Here is a 22,661-nt window from a genome sequence, read left to right as displayed (position 1 = left end):
CACACATAAAGGTGTCGTCGGAAGCGTCAGGCGGTAATGGTACATTCGCCGCCACCTATACACCATTTTGGAAATGGATTTCGTCACTCGTTCATATCAAATCGATATGCTTGAATTATCAAGACACAACCACATATATGCAGCTGATGCAGAATTCGCTACGGAATGGTAAAAGAACAGCCAATTTCTACATATGCTGTGATATTATTGTCAAGAACGATCATTTTGTCGCCGTTTATGACATGCCTATAGTCGATATTTGCACAAGATAGATGCCGGTTGCACGATAATTGAGCTAAATTTGAAATAAAACGTTAGGGGGTCCGCGGGGTCGGTGACGGTTCAAAAGGGGTCCGCGAAGACAAAAAGGTTGAGAAGCACTGCCTAGCCTATGCTCCGTTTGTGTCTCAGTCTCAGAGAAAAAGGCTTCATGAGCCAGGGCTGAAACGGATAGGCAGCGTCATCAGTTATGTAGGCCAGTACGGAACGCTCCGGCTCCCAACCATGAGGTCATTCTGAAAAAAACTTGCTGCAAATGCATGTTTGGTACAAATGTTGCTGTGGAAATTTTTTATCCACCCACTAAACTCGGACTTGTACAAAGTACTGCAATTCCACAATGCGCAACTTCTACTAGAACTACTCGATTTTTAAGACTACCCAGCAAACACTCGATGTTCAGTTGACTTCCGGTGGAATAGCTGGCAGGACATCCGGTTACTTCCGGCCGTTACCTCCCTGGAGTGGGTTTGTCGACAACTAGAGACGTCCTGTCCACTCGCTGAGTACGTACGCAATGACGTGCTGTGGACATGGAGAGACTCGTCATGGACTCGTCTGACCTAGCCTGGACGTCACGTGGTTCCCTATGGACGCGCCTGACGTACTGTGGACATGACGCCACTTCCTATGGACACGCTTGACGTACTGTGGACATGACGTCACTCCCTATGGACACGCCTGACGTAGTGTGGACATCCAACGCCACTCCCTATGGAAGTGTCATTCGCCCCCTTTATCATCTCCACTCCATACGTGGTTCAACGCCTCACGACTAACAACATGGGATACAACATCATATCAGCTCACACACAGCGTATATTAGGTGAGTGGGGAATGAAACTGGCAAATACAAATACGATATTGGTTATTATTAGAGCCCGACCGATTATCGGCTCGCCGATAATATCGAGTCGATATCACGCTTGGAGAGAAATATCGGTATCGGCCGTTGAAGGTAAAAAAATATCGGCCATTTTCGTGACGTCACAACATGGTGGCAGGGAGTCAGAGAAGTCGATAGAAGACGTGAGGACGGTAAATTATAAAAAATAAATGGCCATGCTGCACATAGTGCATACTCCATACAGGCAGTAGGCGTGCCTATCTGAAAAATAATATGGATTACTAACCACCGTTATGCTCCACTGACTTTGTGGGAATCCCCAAGCCGTAATCGATTACCAAAGACAGGGAGCAGCTGGGTTGGATTGGATAGTTGTCTGCAGAAGATTTCAATCAGTAAGAGAAATGAGAACATCAATCATGCTGGACTGACCCTCGTGATGATAGAGAAAAGCGTCTCGTCGAAACATTTCTCGGAAGATAGTGCTATTGGTTCGGTACCAACAGAGCTACCAGTAATGTATGAAGTCGTCTGACTGTGGCCTTCGGGGCCACCATGATAAGAAATATGCGAGCATAGAGGGCAAGAAAATCAAGCAAACGTGGAGTAAAGCCAATAATTGATACGAAAATTTTTAATTCCATGATGACATAGGCCAATTCTGACAAAAGAGCGTAAAATATTGATCAATTGATTGTTTCAATGCTGGTCATGGTCAAGGCCCAAGGGGGATGGGTGGAGCAGTTGCAGACGTGGACAATTTCAGTTGTTTTGCACATTCTCTTCATCTATTTGTTAACGATATGCTGAAGGCTCCAGGTGCACTGCCAGAAGAATATCAATAATAATATCAATATTTGGTGAAACCATTGAAGGAAAGATCCCCTGCAAGGGAGCGGTGGAACCGAAATGAAGAAAGATTTCCAATTCTTGCTGTGCCACTAACTATGGTACCAAGTGAAAGACTGCTCACTATATTTAGTACTCTATACATCATTTATGGAAGACCACAGAAGTTCATTCCTTGGAGAAAGAGCCGAGAAATTGTGCTTCGTGAACTGTAATATGCAACTGCTGGATTGGTGCTTTTGATATATTTTTATAGCCCCTACATCATTTATTTCATGTTCAAGCATATCAACGGCTGTAAAGTTGTTGAAATAAATGCTCTGAGTTGTTAAAATTGGGCCTTGAGCTAGATTCCATATCTTTTGAATATCGGCTGAATATATCGGGGTTATCGGTGGAGGTACTGGATATCGGTCTTATCGGTATCGGCTCAGAAATCCAATATCGGTCGGGCTCTAGTTATTATCAACGAAACTACAACTATCTAATTTACGAAACACAAAATGTGAAATAAGGCGAGAACTACTACCACTTAACACAGTCAAGGCTGAAGTAAAAAATCATATTGCGACAAGCAATCACAGAAAATGTGTCACAAGAGTTTAGCAAACAGCAACTGCTAATACCACTCAAACTAATGACAAATAGTAAAAAGTAAAAAAGCATTAATTACATAAAAAAAGGTGTCACAGGAATATAAGACACTGCAACTGTTGGGACAACTCTAAGCTAATGGAACAGTCCATGTGCAAAAGATTGATGAAATGAAAGAATGGTATCGCAGGAATAAAGTAACCGCAACAATTTAAAACGAGCATTACAAAAAGCGTTCCGTAAAAATTCACTCTGCAAGAATTAAATCAATGCACCGTTTGCGGATGTCGAGTGACTATTCTTTTTCTTCGTCAATCACAAGTGGCTGCACCCAAACGTTTTTTTCTCGGCGCTTGTGGCTGAAATATATACAGCAATGTCAGTGAATTCCGTATGTTGCCTATTTCTGCTCGAAGTAGTTATACAGCGCCTTGGAAAGTGCTTCACTACAGATTTACGTTACTTACCGGTACATGTCTGCTTGAGAGCTAACTCCTGTTCGACGAAGACCACTTCTCGAGTACTGATCAACTTATATTTCTACTTCCACTTGAAATAATCTTGACATACCTTGAAAATTGCTACTTCTACTTCAGTTGAAATTTATGATGTTACTTCTACTTCAGCTTAAGTACCAAAAACGACTACTTTTACTTCGGCTACACATGTTCGGACCATTACATGGTAAAAGAATGAAACATTACAGCCAAATCTACCATTTTTAAACAACTCGAGTACCTTTCAACTTTGAGTAGTTTTATTATACTTCGTAAATCATTACATACTCCAGTATAAATTCCTGTTACTTCTACTTCCACTAGAGTCCCAACGTTGAATACTTTAATTTGTTAAATGCCACTTACGGTTGTATGCAAAAATCAAGCGACACCTCGACCAAATTTACGACATCACACTAACGGCTTCCTTGAGGTAGGTTTAACATGTCTTGTAAACCACTACATATACTTCACTAGAAATCATGTATTACTTGAGCAGTACTGACTACTTTTACTTCGACTACCCATGTTGGCAAGAAGCCAAATTCCATTACATCAGGGCTGTCAAACATACAGACCGCCCAGCAATTCTGCATAGATTGAACAATGCTTGTTTGATGCAATGCAACGTTTGAAATTTCCGTAAGAAATACTTCCATTAAATAATCCCTCAACACTGCAAATATGGAGTGCGGGAAAAATGCATATTGCGTTCCGAGTTCTATGAAAAAATTACCAAAAACAGAAGCACAAACGCCAAAACGGAACTGATACATGCAAGTTACATGGTGAAGACAATAGTTTCACAAAAATATAATTACAATATCTGTGGTCGCACTAGTGCAGGGCTGGCCAACCTTTTCAGCCAAAGGGCCACATTCGAACGCCGAAATATTGCGCGGGCCACTAGCCGCGCGAAGCGCGAAAAGTTTTCGAAGTTCATAGCTCAATAATATTGTCACTTGACTATATTGCGGGCCTGCAGTATATCGCTGGGCTCAGTTTGCCAGGACTGGACAATTCAGCGCCTGGACATATCAATTTCGAAAGCCTCGACCAACATGCATCAATCATTTTGTGCCTAGGTTTCATAGTCGACGGTCTTTCTGCGAGCGCAAACGCTGGGTCGCATATGTTGAACGACACTTTGTCTCGTAATCGAGAATATAGTTAGACTCAATCTGATACATTAAGCGTTCATTCATTTTCAAAAAGAGGTAACAATATTAAAAGCAAGAAATCGAATGACTACATGTTGCGCGAAGCGTGTAGAAAATATTTACTTTTCATAAATTTATCGCAAATTATTCTGCTTTGTAGTGTACGAAGATCTACCAAAGTGTGGCTCATGGAAATGCCAATGCGTCGTAACTGATATTTTAGTCATCGCATCTCAAGTGTTGCGGCGAGACTAATCAAATATTTGGTTGGCCTTGCAAGTTCACAATCTGTGCAATTCATTTTTTTTTTATAACATTACCAAGTTCGGAAATTACCTCGCGGGCCACTCAAAACCTTCTCGCGGGCCACATGTGGCCCGCGGCCACGGGTTGGCCGGCCCCGCACTAGTGCATCACAAAAGACTCAAATGATCCCTGGCCTTGAGGGAAACCTGAATCACTATTTAAGACGATGAAGAAAATTTCAACGTCCGCGTTTACAGTAACATACTTTGTCTACCTCAACGCATACCCAGGTTTGCCGCAGTGTTCGAGTAAATTATAGGTAGCATAGAAAAATACCGACTTACATCATTGTTAGAAGAGCTACTGTTTTATTGATTTTAACTGTATTTTGCCGCCAAATCACCATATTATTGACAATTCCATTGTTTGCGAATATAGGTGCAGCTAGAATAGAACCTATATGATCCGAAATCTCGAAATTTTCTGAAAGTTAATGAATGAATTCTGGCAATAATAATGTTGCATATATTGTGGGTCACCTCTGTATATCGCTGGGCTCAATTGACCAGATCTGTGTACCGCAGGGCTTAATTGACCAAGACACGAATAATCGAAGATTTCAGTGAACATGTGTCTATCATTTTGCGCAAAGGTTTCATCAACGACTATTTTTCAGCGAGTGCAGGCGCGAAGTCGCATGCAGGACAACAAGTTCGCACATAATTGCGAATATAGTTGAGCTCAATTCCGTAGATTGGGCGCATATTTAATTTTCATGAGAGGGAAACAATACTATAAAAGCTAGAAATCGAGTGACAATAAATCGCGCGAAGAGCTAAGAAAAATATCAAGTCATATAAATCTGCGACAAAATATTCTACTTTATGTTCATATACGAAAATGTGGATGAACCCTGGCTACGCCAATGCGTCGGAACTGATATTTTCGTCATCAACATCTCAAAGTTTGCGGTCAGGACAATCAAATTTTCGTTGGTCTTGCAAGCTCACAATAAATTACCTGCCTAATTTATTTTTTGATTTGCAATTTATTTCGATAATTAACTCGCGGGCCACTGAAAACCTTCTCGCGAGCCACGGGTTGGCTACTCCTGACCGAGATCAAATCTACTCTATGAAACAAATTACAAGATTTCTTTCTAACTCAATTTTCTGCTTGTACTGGAAGCAGCTTTTACATGCCTTATAGATCTCTACCTACACTCGATTAGAAATTTGATGCTTTGCTTGGGTTCCAGTGCTGATCATCTTCAACATAAAGATACGCGCTAGTCGACATGGATATACGTTGACTGCCTATATTCAGAAATAGTCACGATTTCGTGGCAAGATGATGGTAAAACCTTGACCAAATTTACTTTTCAAAATTTCTTGAGGACTTATCAACGCAATTTTTTATTTCCGCTTGTAGTTTCAACAGAAATTTAGGATATTACTTTCACCTTGACTATACCTATATTCGAAAATGGCCACTTACGATTACACTCTAAAGAATTCCACAATTCAGGCTAATCCACTTCTTGATGCTCGTGCAATTTTCTTAATTTTCTATTTCCACTTGAGCAATCGCTCACTACTGCTACTTGAACTTGAGCAGAAATGTACGATATGATGCTACGACTGATTGAGTACCAACACTAAATTCTTTAACCACCTTCGGTTTTTGCAAATTGTATCCAAGCTATTTATTTTACCATCGTTTGCTCTCCCACTTTCATGCCTGGGCCTGGCGCCACACTTCGCATTGTTGATGAATGGATTTCGCATCCGGTGCCTGAAAATAGATTCTGATTTTGAATATTAATTTTCGCATATGATAGGTAGGCCTACCATTCAACTTACAGAAAATGATATTATACGGGCACCACTTGTTCCGTGCACTTTTTTGTAGAGTTGAAGCCCATGCTGTATTTTAGTACTTCATTATGTTGACGGTACACTACACACTTTATAATGCATTCTTCGTGCAGTCTGCTTGACGTGGTCATCACCAACGGCGGACATTGCTGATATCTAGGTAAAAAATCAGAATGGTTGTATTCAAGTCATCTGACAGTACGAAAAACAATAACAAACCGATGCGGGTGCAAGCATGCTGCCTATAGTACATTTACACACTAATCAGTTATCAGGTTACTGTTGGCGAGAATATTGGCTACTGTGAATCACCCAGAATATGATTACGTCATCAATGGTAATTCGATAATTCATTTTGATAGCCGAGATTCGCTGGGCGATAAAGGCCAAACCGCGGCTCCGAGTTGAGGATTTGATTGCGGCACATGCATTTCCTCAACTTGAAGAGGGAGTCAACATAATCTTAAATAATGCCTTCTATCACGTTTAGACAATATGCTTGTATATTAACATCAGTTGTCACGCGAGCATTTATATCTGATCACGCCGATTAATGAATTATGCTGACGTCACAAAGCGATATCATAGTCCAGATGCAGAATAAGGCGCTTACGCTTTACAATGAACGCAAGCAACCGTGGCATTTGCGCAACAGCGAATATACGGTGTAACTTTAGTCCGGTGTATACCAGGTCTATTTCAGCACATATTGTCGTTCAAAAGTAATTCAGTATCGAATCAGAGCGAAAAATATTTCCGCCACGCGAATGAAATTTTTCAATCACGCGAGAAATGTGTCTGTCACGCACAACATGTTGTCGAAAACAACCACCGATTCCAGTCTGGGGTACGGCTATATATACAGGGTGAATTTGGCCACGGCAAGAGCGTATCATGTACTACAAAGGGGCATAGTCATTAATAATGAACTACATAATAATCAATCATGGTATCCTATCAAAGTATAACTTGCACTTGTTCATAATCAATTACTCATATAGGTTGTATATGGGACATACTTTTCAGCAAATGTACTCATTTTATCAAGTTTTTCAAGGAAAAGTCAGCAGAATACTTTCAGCAAGAGTTGTTAATTGAGAATAATTCACAATGGCGGCAATCAGTCTCAGGCGCAACCAAACTAGTACAATCCATATAGAGTTAGCCAGTGATCAAGCAATATATAAATGCCTTATTACATAAATTACTATGGTATGACCGCGCAAATACACTAGATATTTTTATCACTATCTTGAGGAACATTCAGTCTACCGACCAGCAAAACATTGCTATTGGAATGAATCAGCAAATAGGTGTTTATGGCGTTTCAATCATACTGCAGCGTGATCACACTTCACAGTATGGCGTATCTGCATTCCAAGAAATAACGAGGCGTAACAAACAATGAGTGTTCTACCATATATCGATATTGAACACAAACTATCAACGAAAAAGGAGAAGCTAAATTACGCTCACAAAAAGTGTATACTATATACGGTGGTTAAGTCTATTTACGCATCATTCTATATCATTATTAATTATAACTCTTACCATCTCAAACTGTTTCACTGTCGGAGCGGTTCGGGTAGAGTTTCTGAATCAACAACACTCACAACAGACAGCAAGTCTTCAGCTTTCGCTTCGTACAGCTTCTCAATCTAATCAATGACTAATGACTGTTTTGTCTGCGTCCATTATCTCTAAGAAACTCGTCGCATCAGTCACACAGACATCAACTCAGATTCAAATGCCAGAAGCACGCGCCGTCGCGCTGCACTGAGCAGGTATCACGTGACGGAGAAGGAAGAAGGCTGTCTGGGCCGCAATTGTTGAGATACCAGACTTGACGTGTTGTGTGCTACGAATGGTCAATTGGTCATGGCGTATCATGCTTACTGAATCACGTTGTGATGCCGCCACATGCATCACAATTTCACCTTGATGCTCACTTGTATTTCACCATATTGGGATAGTATACATATTCAGAACACGTATTTCGCCATGATGTGCACTGTGCAGTTGTGCAGGTGCAGGTGCACGCCTGGGTCCTGCTATATGCCTAGGCCTATAGTTCAGCTTATTAACAATTTCATTAAATCAATACAAAGCAGGATTGCGATATATTTTAAAAAAAACAGTACACCAATAAATGGCTGTATAGCCTATATGTCTTACGATTTCGTCCGCGAGATGTGCATGTGCATCCCCCGTGGGGATGAATAATGATAATATGCCATTTTCAACAGAGAGAGAGAGAGTCTTTATTTTGAACAAGTCAGCTGGACTCCATGAAAACGATATCCAAGTAGGGGCATCCTGATGAACTCCCATGTACGTGGTATCCAGGTGACTGACTACCATGACATCCTTTGGAATATTCATTGGTGACGGGAATAGGAAGATTCTAAAAATTTCTTCCACTGGAAGTCACCTGGAGTTACATAACTGGACGTCCAATTTGTGACAAACTGAGCAAGTCCTCAGTAACTAACCTTGGGAGGTGGGACGAGTTGGAACAATTGTGGACATACCAGTAAATCCATGGGATATCGGGTGTTTGCTGGGTAGCAACTAGAACTACCAACTTTTCAAAACCTACAATTAGAATTTCAGTCTTAATGATGAAGTGAGCAGGGTTGTAACCAAGTCACAAGTCGATCTCACTTTTATAGTTTTGACTCTAGTCAAGTCGAGTCATTTTCAATTCACCATCGAGTATAAGTCATCGAGCAGAGTGTTGAGTCGAAGTCATTGTGTTGACTGCTCAGTTTTCAGTTAAAGTCTTGTTAAACCCACTTTTTATAACGCTGTGTGGTGATATCGAATGGTTCGCATATCGCATTTATAATATACGGATTTTCCTCACTTTTAGCAGTTTTTGGTCGCATTTTTAAGTACCAGTACCAATAGACGAAATCCCAATAATGTGGTTACTGTACTATTTTTCGAAATTATAGTGAAATGTTGGTCTTGGACGTCTGAGTCTCCAGTTATATGACTTGGTTTGAGTCATTCGCAATGACTCGAGTCCAAGTCAAGTCAATACACTAATTGACTCGAGTCGAGTCATTACCGTATTTTGAGAAAATGACTCAAGTCATCCGAAAATTCTGACTCGAGTCATTACAACCCTGGAAGTGAGGTCTTACAATTGAGACTGATTCAGCTCTTCAAAGTCCATATAAAATTCTCACGCTTTTTTGGCCTATAAATAAGACCAAGAAGCGCTTCTTAGAATACAGATTAGATTGTGCTTATCGAGACAGTATTTTATTGCATAAATTTTTTTGGTCTTGATTTCAAGGCGAATTTGGCTAACGAAGAAACAATATAATCTGTGGTCTTAAAAATGAGACCGGATAGTTCTCATGAGACATGAACAGTAGAACACAAGACACAACCAGCTGATTGAGACAATTTTTGATGCTTACGTTTTTTAACTCTTATTTTAAAGACGAATTTAGCCTTGTCTTAAAAAAATCAGGAGGGTAAGTCATCATGAGCCAGGAGCACAAGAGATAACTAACTTGTTGAGACAAATTGATTTCTTTTCACGGACCTGGACCAGGCTCATACACTTTCGGTCGAAATACCTATTTTCCCTGGATGTTAGCAATGGCTTGTGGTCTGAAAGTGCATGAGCCCTCCAGGTTCATGGATTAAATCTGCCGGAATCGGACGTACTATTGATAAAGGCCGGACATGGACATTGGGTGGTACCAGGTTGTTGGTTGCATACCACCCTTCAACTTGATCAAATGTATGTGGTATTCGTACTTGCACCACAACCAGAATTCAAAGTACCTTATTACTTTGACTGATACACACATACATTGATGGGCTATCCGCTACCGACTTGAACACCACAAATGCTATAAGTTTTGACTCGGACAGCCGTATGGCGTATATATTGTGATGAGTTTTGTGTAATGAGTGGTAAGTGGCATGTACTTTCATGGTAGTGAATGAATTGTAAACTCATTATCACAGTAATATCCCAACACTGCAAACTCAGGTCCCTCACACTTTCCTTTCACTAATAACTTAATGCTGAGCAGATTGCCACCGCAGCACTGCTAGGCCAACTATTTTCCATCAATTTGGGTCTTACTTTTGAGACAAAAAAGTAGTCTACTTGGTAAGACCAATTGGTCTTTCAGACTTCTTTTTCTAACATAATGATTCAAGACCAAATTTGTCTGATGTAGTGGTATGCTATGCTATGCAAAAACTGGCTTCATACTGACATTCCACCATGACAAACATAGAAATATTACTAGGCACCAGCAATAATTTCTATTAAAATCAACTTGTGACAGTTGCCTTCCTAAAAATACATCTAAAGTTTACCTGGATCTATAAACGATTGGCTCCATTGGCTATCCTCAGCAACAGCTACTCAGCAATCAGGAGAAATTGAGTTTGTATAATTTGCTGGCTGCTTTTCGCTACGGTCTCGAAGCTCGTTGCCGAGTATACCAAACGTTTCTCTCACGGATTTCTAGAAATCTCTGGTTTTTCTGTAAGGTGTAAATAAGATTGTATTTAACCAAACCATTATACAGCAATCACAAAGATAAACTGACTTTGTCGTACCCGTACGCAGATGTGATCGGTGGTTCTTTTCATTCCAAGACTCTATCCTCTTCGTTGGCTTTCAGTTTCAGCTCTCATCTTCGGTTGACAATATAAAAGCCAGGAACATGTTCGGTCTCTATTACTGATACAGATATATTGAGTATAGAGCCCCATATACATTGAGAAGGCATATCCGCAACACCCCATAGCTTAAAGTTGAAGCTAACTTCTCCGCATCTCACGAATAAGCCTCTCCCACATCGTTTTCCACAAGTCCACGGCACCAAAATACTAGTCAGGTCGAAGCATATTACAACTAGAACACCCCACAGACATGGTTTCGTAACTATCGACACATACGGAGAATCGCGTTCATACTGGCCATGATTTCCCGGGAATTTACCGAAAAAGCGACTTGTATGAACAAAAGTTCGCGGTAACTCTAAATAGGTGTGAACTAGAGGTCGACCGATATTGATTTTTACAGGCCGATACCGATACCGATATTTCGACGCTCACAAGGCCGATAACCGATATCATAGGCCGATATTAATATGGAAGGAGCAGAGAACTATTTCGCCAAAAATATTATATATTAGGCTAGGTGGCACTTGTTCATGCCACAGAAAGGTGAACAACAAACGAGAAAACTGAAATCGAAAAGACTTATTGCTTAATTGTGAACATTCGTTGAAATTTGGGATAACCCGAAAATCAAAACATGATACAGAATTGCAGATCAGTTCAGAAAAGGTAGATTGTAGTTAGATATAAAATATCGGTCGCGATATCGGCCTAGATTGGCCGATACCGATATTCGAGAAGGTTCGAAATATCGGCGCCGATAATCGGCCAAGCCGATAATCGGTCGACCTCTAGTGTGAACACGACCTGTTCTCGGAAATGTTACCGTAATTTCTGCTCTATATGAACATCCTCTGTTTCGGCGCATGTTCCCGAACGAGTTTCGTAAATCCGGTATGAAAAGGGCCTTAGGTAGTGCAACGCATATAATGTAAGATTATCGGTGGTAAGCCTAGCCTATACTGAGCGTTGTAACCGGCGCATTGTGTGAAACCGACACTCTGAGTATTTACAGCTGATACCACAATATGTCTGATAGGCAGGCCGTGTTATTTTTGGCATATGCCAAAACTGCCAAAAATAACTTATTTTTGGCATTTTTCGATTTTTATTTTTGGCAGTTTTGGCATCGTCCTCTAAATAGATAGTTTCAGCCTCGAATTAGTCACAAAAACGCTTCATTTGGGCTAGTTTGTCTAAAGACACCACAAAATGTGCAGCATCCACGTATAATCAGTGCCAACAAAAGCAAAAAAAAAGCCTAACAAACACGCTCAACAGCTGATTGTTACAGCTGTTGAATAGACTTAAATCGTTTGCACTGTAACAGTGCTTCCAAACTCAGGTCAGCTAAGTTTCTCCTAAATTCATTTCTCGCCCAGCGAATCTGGGAAATATCGGCTTCAACAGTAGCCGTTGAGGGAAAGAATGTTGCCAGTCATCCACAAAAGGTTTTCAGAGCTTCAAAATCTTTGGAGGGCCGAACCGGCTTCCATGCATCATGAAAAGAGATCACTCCGCCAGTGCCATCGATCTCATCGCGGAAAGAATTTTCTTCCCGATCCTTTTCCAGGAGTTTACTGTGTTGTCTCTCAACACATTCTATTCAGTAGCCCGACTATCATTTGTCCTTCCAGTCTACCGATATATTTTCGGAGGACTTTTGTCACTTCAGGTGGCTTTAATATTACCAGCTCGCATGGAAGAGTCCTGGGAAGGTTAGCTTATTGTTTGAGAACATTGACGCAACAAGACTGTCTGGCAAAACGAGACTGTGCAGCTCAGAAATAGCCAGACAGTTTGTTGCGTCACAATGTTCAACTCGATCACAATGCAAAAATCGTAGTTGATTTTGGGGGTTCCAGCTCCATGAGCAGAATATAATTTCTATTTTAATAATCAGTACTGCGGCAGCTTCTCATTGATACCCGTTTTATCAAATTTAGCGCTTGACAAGCCGGTCAAAATTGGTCGTAAAATTGCCTTTGGACAAATGGAAAGTATGACGTAAACCAAATGCAGTCAGCCGTTCAATTACGCTGTGCCCAAACCATTTAGGACACCATGCTTTCACCCCTAATGGGTGGGCTGGACCCAGATTAAGAAACCTGCCTTTCACAAACGCTCTTCTCGCTTGTAACGCGGTCCTGTTAACACAACACCATGAACGAAATACACTATTTGGCAGGCCGTGTTATTTTTGGCATATGCCAAAAATTGCTTATTTTTGGCATTTTCAAATTTTTAGTTTTGGCAGTTTTGGCATCTGGCTCCTGAAATGCCAATAATAACACGGCCTGCTGATAGGTGTTTGAATGGACACTCTCCTGCCGCAGCATTGTGACGTTATGAAATGACAAAACAAGTCAACTTTGCAGTTGGCTGCTTTCCAATCCTATATCGCCAAATTTCAGCCTGATCATCATTATTTGTTTTTTGCAGAGTCATTTTATCCTTGTATCTGATGACGAATAAACGAGTTTGATTTTTCAATCAACACTGCGGCATGGTATGAGCGGATGACATGAGCTACGTCACTTGAATTTAATGTTAAAAGTACGCTCGATTGCTATCACGCGTTTTCAACCCAGATATGCGTTTCTGGTGAAGATGATAGGGTGATTAAAATCATTTAAGGAATTGCTACAAACTTACGAACGTATGGAAAGCTGATTGAGGTCACATGGTCCGTTGGACCTTGTGCATAATTCGAGCATAATTCAAAAATTACGACGAGATATATTGTTATTATGATAGTCGGTGCTGTTCTCCTCTCTCTAGCAACGAGATTATTGTGGATGTGGAGAGGGATGATTACACCCGCGGCCATATTAGGTCACATTTTATATTCATCTGGTCCAGATTAACACGACATGAATATTCGGCGCCAGCAATTTAGGTACCCGGACCAAGACATTTTTATATCGAAGTTTACGGTCAACATAAGGGCAATCCTTTTCGGCTAATGTTTTCTTGCTGACGATCTTTTTGGCTCACTTCTCTGAGACCCATGTTGGCCCAAACTTTATATGTCTTCTTACATCGTGGCGTGGTAATGGCCAACACTTAGATGCCTACGTCCATAAATGATGCGTATTTTTGTGGAGGAAGGGTGCCTAATAATCAAAACATTTATGTACATGAAATCGCGTACAGCGCGAGAAAAATTAAAAAGTTACAAAATTTTTCAAATAATTAGCGAGTAATTAATGTTCATTCACGAAATAATATCTGGGTGTGGCAGGGGAATGGGGAGAGATAGCGTAGCAGTGATGCGTGCGGCTTTTTGTACTGTAAATCGTTGATTCAATCCCCGGGCGGGTCAGACCTAAGATTCGAAAACTGGTATCCACGGTATCCGATGGTTAAGATAAAAATCAGTTTGTTCGCTATCTCACTTTCTCTCTCGTGAGCATTTGCAAGGTGAATCCTTTCTTATTTGCACGGTTAGAGCAACAACCCTCCTTGGTTTATCTGGGCTACTCTTCCGACAAAGAGATGGATTTGCGAATGCCAGGAAAGCGAACACTGAATTGCAAGGACAAGCCACTGAAACACAGCTGAAGAGATCAAAATAGAAGTGAATCACCTTGGCGATTAGGCCGCGATGGATGCTATAGATTAATAATAACCGTGCTTGGTATTTTTAGCATTCTCCTCTCTGTTCAATATGTCGCAGTGCATCTTTTGTACCGCATTGCACATTGTCTGGCTTGAGCGGAAACAATAATTTGAGCTAAATTAGAAATAAAAGTCGGGGGTCCGCGGAGGCTCGCGACGGCCCAAAAGGGGTCCGCAAGGACATGAAAGGTCGAGAATAACTGACACAAGGTATATGCTTTACGCTCGCAACTGACAGAGCATCTTAAAGCTGTCTTAACACAAGCAAATCCACGACCTATCAGCTCGATATATTGAGTGCTGGAAATACTACAGAATATTTATCATGTTATAACTAGGGATGGTGTGAACCTCTGAAAGGTTCGGGTTCGTGTGAACGCGAACCTTTTTGAAAGGTTCTGTGTGAACGTGAACACGAACGTGAACCTCGTGACGTCATATTGCTAATTCCAACCCTATCTTTCAATGAAGTGATAGCCTATGATACCCAGCGAAGACTCGGGCCACATAATGTCACATTGCTGAAATACATATTGGCGTTTTAAACGCCGCTAAATGTATCAACCGCGGTTATGAAGGCATATAATAATCTCATAAAATCAATACATTCCGTCGCTTTGCCAACAATTTCGACGAGGACTCACCAGGGAATATAAGCTTACGCCTTAACGGTCTTTGACAGACCGGACAATGTGTTCGGAGTCTGAGTATTGCTACATTGATATTGAGCAGAGTGTAAAACGGGTTTCTATACTCGCTACCGATACCATAAACAACAAGTTATATAGCAGTAGCCAGCACCTTAATCGCACGGATTTGGTTTTAATGATACAGTAAGGATATGAAGTCAAGATTGACCCAGTACGCCCGCTCGATTTTTTACATCAGAAAACGATATCAATGTCATTGATTGGTTGAATAAGCATCATTCGCTGACTACGTATATCGCTCGTGATGTTGTGTGGTTGCGGGTCAAGCTCACAGCAGAGAGTCACTAAATATTCACAAACGGAAAGCTGGATATTTCGAGAAATTTTTGCAACAAAAAAGCAAGTAAAAGTTTTAATGTTGTCAAGGTGCATGCTCGTGTAGTGTAGATTTTTTATGCTGCCAGCGCCATGCATAGAGTGACCCGCAGTTGAAATGCAATATATTTTAACCAAAGATCTTATAGTGAAGTCCAAATTACTATTTACCAAAAAGGTTCACAGTGCAGAACCTACCAAGGTTCTGTTGTGAACGCGAACCTCTAAATTTCCGAGGTTCACACACAGAACGCGAACGTGAACCTCGCGTTCACACCATCCCTACTTATAACCAATACATATATTTGATGGAGTTGTATTAAGGTAAAGCAGGGATTCTTTTTCACAATGTGTATCACGAGTGTTAAACAACAAAATTTAACGATGGTATAGTGCCCCTTCCCTTTGCTAAGGGATAATCAGGGCCCAAATATTAGGAGTCGACATTAAAATCGTACGATCCGCGGTGTCTACCAAGATCGCAACTAGAACTTACGTCGAGTCATCACAAAGGTAGTCAGCATTTTTTATGTCGTCATTTTTTAACACATTGTATAAAGTCTTAAAATCCCTATATATACCGGAATGGTCTAAACTAGTGGTTCCCAACCTTTTTCGACTCATCGCCCCCTTTTGAAGCTCCACACCGACCATCGCCCCCCAAATATTGGGAAACTAAAAACAGCACTTCGTCAGCCCCCCAACGTTGGTCTTTGGCCCCATATGGTGATACACCAAACCCCAGACCCCCCAGCCAGTGGGCCTTTTGTCGCTACATATCAGCTACACCCTAAACCGTATTTCGTCAAAACGCGCGAAGCGCGCCAAATTTATATAATTCATGTTTGAATCGATCAATATGGTCGAGAATTGCATATATATTGCTATCGATGTTTTATCCTCTTTCTGCACGCGTAATCAGAGTTACCGGTAAAGCTGAGTGTGGTGTGCTGGAAAAGGTAGGACCCCTAAATATTAATTAAACATCTTCGGGCGGAATCGTTGTTATATTGACTTCGTTACATGATGTTATTTCGTGACCTCCTATATCTGCTATGTCAGAGATATGGAAATCGTCAAAACGTACCAAACTAAAAGACGCACATGATTGGGGGATGGCATTTGTCATGTAGGGTTTAGGTTGCCAGGACAGGAACATTCGACGCCAGCCATTGAGGACAATATTGTATATATACCGAAGTTTTCGGTCAGCACAAGGGCATTCCTTTTCGGCCAAGGCCTTCTCGCTAGGGTTCTGGTACACTTCTCGGAGTCGCATGTTACATTGCCTCTACCTTCATATGTCTTGGTGTGTCGTGGCGCAGTAATGGCTGACGCCGAAGTCTCCCATTTCCATAAATCATGCGTATTTTTGTTGGGTGACGGGTACCCCCAAATCAAAAGATATGATATTATTAAATTAAAATTTTTGAAAAAGTTGCATGAATTTATAAAAGATTACTCTATAATTAATGTTAATTCACGAAATAATTTTGGCCCCCCTCGAGTTCGAGCCCCCACCCTCAATTGGGGGGTTTGGGATGCGGTAGTTACGGTTCCGACTCCAATATAGCCGCTTTAACGCGCCATCGCCCCCTATCGCCCCCTTCGTCTGTTTTCGCCCCCTATCGCCCCCCTCGTTATTTTCGCCCCCCTAGACCGCCAAATCGCCCCCTGGGGGGCGATATCGCTCACGTTGGGAACCACTGGTTTAAACTGAGTGAATCCTAAACAAAAACTATCATGTATGCAAAGCGGTGTCATTTTATACACGCGAAAAGTGGAAGAAAATCCCCCCTATTGGTTGTCGACTTAATGCCACTTTTCAAAATACGGGGTTTATACAGGGGTCAAAATGTCGCCATTGTAACTCGAAATTCCTGCTACTTCATGGCTTGATTTCTTTTGCGAGGGACAAATGAGGGACTAATACGCGTGGTCCCAAACGGATTTGCTTAACAGACGATAGCAACCGAGGGAAAAATGTCGCCAAGAATTAAGGGGAACAAAATTGTCTCCCAATTTTTTTCATCCCCCAACTGCTACAAAAATAATTACTATTGTCTTCCAAAGTAGCCTAATAGGTAAATATATATATATATAGTCTGCTATCGGCGCAACAAAGTTTTATCAAATATATAATTCAAATATCTATGGTGGCGCTGATTTGTCACTTTGTCACCTGAATCGTGATTTAATAATGCTAAGCCAAATTCCAACGTCCGCGTTTACAGTTGAGTCTCTTGTGTTCCTCACGATAAATACACAATGCTAACGCCAAATTACGACTAGGGCAAAGGGAGCCTGAAAAATGCCATCTTATATCGTCGTTAGTAGTTAGTATGATCGGTCGCGAACTAACATGGGGTTCTTATGGGCGGGGTGGTGACCTGCCTGAAAACCCGGGGTGATGACCCCACCCTTTTAGACCCCCCATGTGGTGGTGACCTGCCATTGTTTCTTATGGGCGCGGCGATGATACCACCCTCTTAGGTATAGGCTGCGGTGATGATATACCTTGAAAACTCGTGTTGGTGACCCCACCCTTTCACTATAGGCTGCGGTGATGACCTGCCGTCTCGTATTCGAGGGAATCCCAACGTTTACGGTGAGCGCGACAATGATATATCGTTTGCTTATGGGCGCGGTCGTGATTCGCCTTTTCAGGTATAGGCTGCGTCGGTGACTCGCCGCGAAAACTTGTGTTGGTGACTCGCCTTTTTTACTATAGGCGGTGGCGGTGATTCGCCTGTCATGTATTCTTACGGGATCTGTGGTGACTCGCCATGTGTTCTCATGGGTGCGGTCGCATGCGGCTATTGCGTCTTATGGCGGGGGTGACGAGCGGCTCTTATTTCTTACGGCGAGGGTCGCATGCGGCTATTGCGTCTTATGGATGCGGCGATGATTCGTACTTTCGGTATAGACCGCGGGCGGCATGTCGTACTTTCACCAAAAAGGGTGTGAAATAGTTGGCTAAATCTAGGAATCACTAGCAAGGTAATATTTGGTAATTAGTTTGCCAGAGAGCCGACGTAGACGGCGATACGAATATCAACAATAGCCGCGTTCACAAACTAACACTTCAAATAGGTGTGAAATAGTTTGCAAAACCCCGCGATCGCTGACAAGATAATGTCTCGGACATAACCATCTTTCACGACTTGGTGTCATAGCCATACCGATCGCTCACGCGGTGAAATTTTAGTAATCTGTTTGTCACAGAACTTGATTTCGCTGGTAAGATTTAATAAGTAACGACTAACAGAACCGCCAGTGTCGGTGACTTGAATAGCAACAAATTGCCACTTATTTCCATCCTAACCCTAATCCTTTGTGAGGTTACCGCATACTCAAATAGGTGTGAAATAATTGTAAAATCCCACGATCGCTCACAAGGGTAAGGAATAACCGAACCACAACGGCGGCGACTTGAATACTATCAAATTGTCAATTGTTGGTATAACTCGAATCTTTTAAGAGTGTAAACCTTTTGAAACTGAATATTACTTGACTTGACCAACTTTCAACTCCGTTTCCGGATCATTCACACATTCCACGCCGCTGTTTTAACACTTATAGAATCAATACCAACTATCTCTAACCCGATAATATTCAATCATTTTGGTAATTTGCCAACTTTAAATCCGTTCGCGGGATGTACTAAAGGTAAATCCAAATAATCCAGAATGAAATATTTTGACTTTGACATAGTCTGAATTGAAATAGATTGACAATCATGACTACCAACTTTGATCCAGTCACATTTCAAGATTATACTTTGAAACAATCCTTGAAACTGATAACTCTATTCACGACTCCGTTTCCGTTTGTAAAATAGAGTTTCAGAAATACTATCACTATGACAACTCAACATTTTAACATCTTGCCATGTACAAAAGAGTAAAATACAAAAACCTTGGTAAGTCAATCCGTTTGTAGTAACTCACCAAACCAAAACAAAAAGTGTCCGTATGAAAAGTATACAAGACTACACGAGTAATCGCTACAACCCACAAACATACCAACTCAGTTATATCCATATCCCATATTCTTTATTCAACTGTAAGATGAAGTAATTACTACTTGGCGCGCGACTTGAGATTAACATGTGATTTGAATATATGACATTTGAAAGTCTGACAAACGTAATTAGGAATTCATTTCTTACGATCAAACGCCGGTGTTACATTGAAGGTTATCATACTGTAAACATAAGGATTGACACAGTGATTTGACATATGACGTATATTTTGTAATGCTCGACCATGACTTGATTATTAAATTATTCACGGTAATTAGACTCGGTGTTTTGATAAAGGTTATTATGACAGCAACAAACTTTTCACTACCATGGTTATTAAAACATCAATTTGTAAAACTAGACTTACATGTGCGAAATGTTCTTGATTGGGAAATTATTCCCGATTGGTACAAAACAATCGTTGTATTGAAGACAACAGAAAATACTTTAAAAATGCAATCGTTTACAATAATTAGGACTAAAGATGAAACAACAATATCGGTATTATTACATTCAACAACCAGTACAATTATTAAAATCCATCGTTTGCGATAACCGGTGCTAAAGATGTAATAATTCCATTATTCATACCTTGAACATCCGATACAAAATGCTTTATTATCCCGATTCGCAACGGGTAATTGAAGTGTAGAGTCAGTATATCACAATATCGTTACTATTGAATCCAACAATTGATACGATTTATTGTCGGAATTTGTGACAGCGAATTGAAACATCCTTACCTTACGGAGTGTGAAAATATCACTTTAGGTATCGAGTACCAGTAGAAGTGGGTGAACAATACTTAATTCGTGACTCGTCGTTGTACTTGCTAAATGTAAAAAATTACAAGGTTACACTCTAAGACCTTGATCAGCACAAGAGCAATTTGGAATATCATTACGGGCTGCAACCTATTCTACTAGACAAAACTCACAGCGATAATAAAATCAAAATATGTGCTACACTGAAATCTACAAAATTAGGGATCATATATTATCATATGAATATTCTAAAGTAATTATAATCATAATACCAAACCGCTGAAAGTCATTACCACCCCCACAAAACAATTTGTATGATATTCACCAAACGCATCACAACTCAGTATACAGAAATTATTTGTAGAGTGCATACCGACAAAGAAATCATGAACACAACCAACACCGAAAATGATAAACACGTTTCGCGTTACTATTGATACAAGTTCATTTCTATCGGGCGAAATAAATGCCACCACAAAACTCACAGCATGCAAAGGTCTTGATTGATATGCATTTCGATTTGTGTCTTATGATACCAGCAGGCATTTTAGACATATTACGAATTGTTAAACCAAAGTCGTACGTCCGATTAATAGTTGATTGGAAACTTGTTCACGTACCTCAACCATTACAGAAAAGCATAACACCATTGCCCGACAATCTTTTACAAAAGGGATCGAAACCAAGTCACTCAAAGTCGTTGCCGTCACATAAACAATTAGTACGACGTTTGCTAAATGCGTCCTATAGTTAGGTGTACTAGAAATATTTGTAAAACACGCTATTGTAAAGAAATCGACGAAAAGATATCCTACACCTAAATCTGGTAAAACCATTTTGCACTTTTTGCTCGTTAGTATAGTATCCATTTGAATTTTTCCATTTCCTCTCGTCAAAGTAGATGTAATCATAGTCACTAAAGAACTTACTTGAACGTGCTTGAATTCAAGACATAGTTCTGATTTACCCGACACAAGACCCAAGGACAACCCTAGTTTCAACCGAGCACACATATCCAAAATATCACACACTTCGCTATTCCTAAAACCCAAACACCCGATACAAAATATTACTTGTTGTGTTGTTGCGGTATCATCTTCACAATATCACACACAATGCATGCTATCGACTTGAATCACACCAACATGGAAGAGGATTTACTCACTCTTTACATAACGATATTGGCCAACATCACGTCGTCGGTGTGTACCGTTTTTTCTATAGATACAAACTACGCTAGCGTAGCGGAAAATAATTTAGTGTAACAAAAAACAATTTTCACTCTCTTGACTTATGAAAACAACAGACGAGTCTTCATTCAATATGTTGTTTGTGTCAACTAGTTACTTTGTATGATACGACTGATACCCCCCGCGACTTTTTTCAGATCACAATATGAAAGATATTTACATCACACAAAATACCCCTCTTGATATTCCATACTATACTAAACTGTGGAATGGTTGGTCAGACTCTACAAAACGTTTGACATCGTTTTTACACGAACAGTCACGCATCTAAATATTCAAATAATCCAGTACACAGCTATAGTACTTACAGAAATATCATATAGTTCTTGTAACATAGTTGTATGAATATACTATTCAATTGTATATTGACGTTTTGCACCTCCAAGAAGCTCTTCAAAGTTATATGTGTACAATGTATACCGTGAGTCCTACACATTCGTGATATCCACCCGAGTTTGGCTTTTAGAAAATATTATATCGATATCGCGACATCTTTCAAAAACAAAACCACGGTGACTGCTTGAGAGAGGCCTGCCGATGATATCACAGTAATGCAGTTACTTCCACAAAAGAGTATGTATTCGACTTACTTTCCACAAATCTAATGCACAAAATAATTTACTTTGCTAACGAAAAGTGCTGAGTTATCACATGGTTGTCCTCACTAGTAAAACATACTATCATACAAAATGGTTGTTATAGTTTGCACACCAACGATACATCGTACAAGTAACAAGTCTCGAGAATCCAGTTATTGAAAAAACGTGAAAGTGTTTCTACGCCAAGTCGTTATGTTGACGAAAGCGTATATTGTAATATCATGGTCGATTTGCATTCGTTGGTCACAAACTGTCACTACTCTAAATAATTATTTTTCACTCAAACACAAAAGCATACTTGTCACCATTCGTTTTCATCAAGTACGAGTTCAAGAAACTTACTACGACATGAATTTTTATTTTTATG

At 40.5% G+C, this 22,661-nt stretch overlaps 3 long non-coding RNA genes across 3 annotated transcripts in view; 1 reads left to right on the top strand and 2 right to left on the bottom strand.

The window, feature by feature from the left end:
* The window catches only part of LOC145449025 (uncharacterized), a 567,369-nt gene that overhangs the window by 115,281 nt on the left and 429,427 nt on the right, over positions 1–22,661 (top strand). The window lies entirely within an intron of this gene.
* The window catches only part of LOC145449022 (uncharacterized), a 427,802-nt gene that overhangs the window by 157,359 nt on the left and 247,782 nt on the right, over positions 1–22,661 (bottom strand). The window lies entirely within an intron of this gene.
* Positions 1,468–8,163, bottom strand: LOC145448551 (uncharacterized). The gene is made up of 4 exons (XR_013917951.1): positions 7,901–8,163; positions 6,335–6,505; positions 6,187–6,266; positions 1,468–2,928 (listed from the first exon to the last, which is right to left on the bottom strand). It is a non-coding gene; the product is annotated as an uncharacterized LOC145448551 (long non-coding RNA).

Source organism: Botryllus schlosseri, chromosome 10 (genome assembly GCF_051294905.1).
Source record: "Botryllus schlosseri isolate E-star chromosome 10, Bs_hap1, whole genome shotgun sequence".
NCBI classification, from domain to species: Eukaryota; Metazoa; Chordata; class Ascidiacea; order Stolidobranchia; family Styelidae; genus Botryllus; species Botryllus schlosseri.
This window is presented reverse-complemented; position numbering and strand designations above follow the sequence as displayed.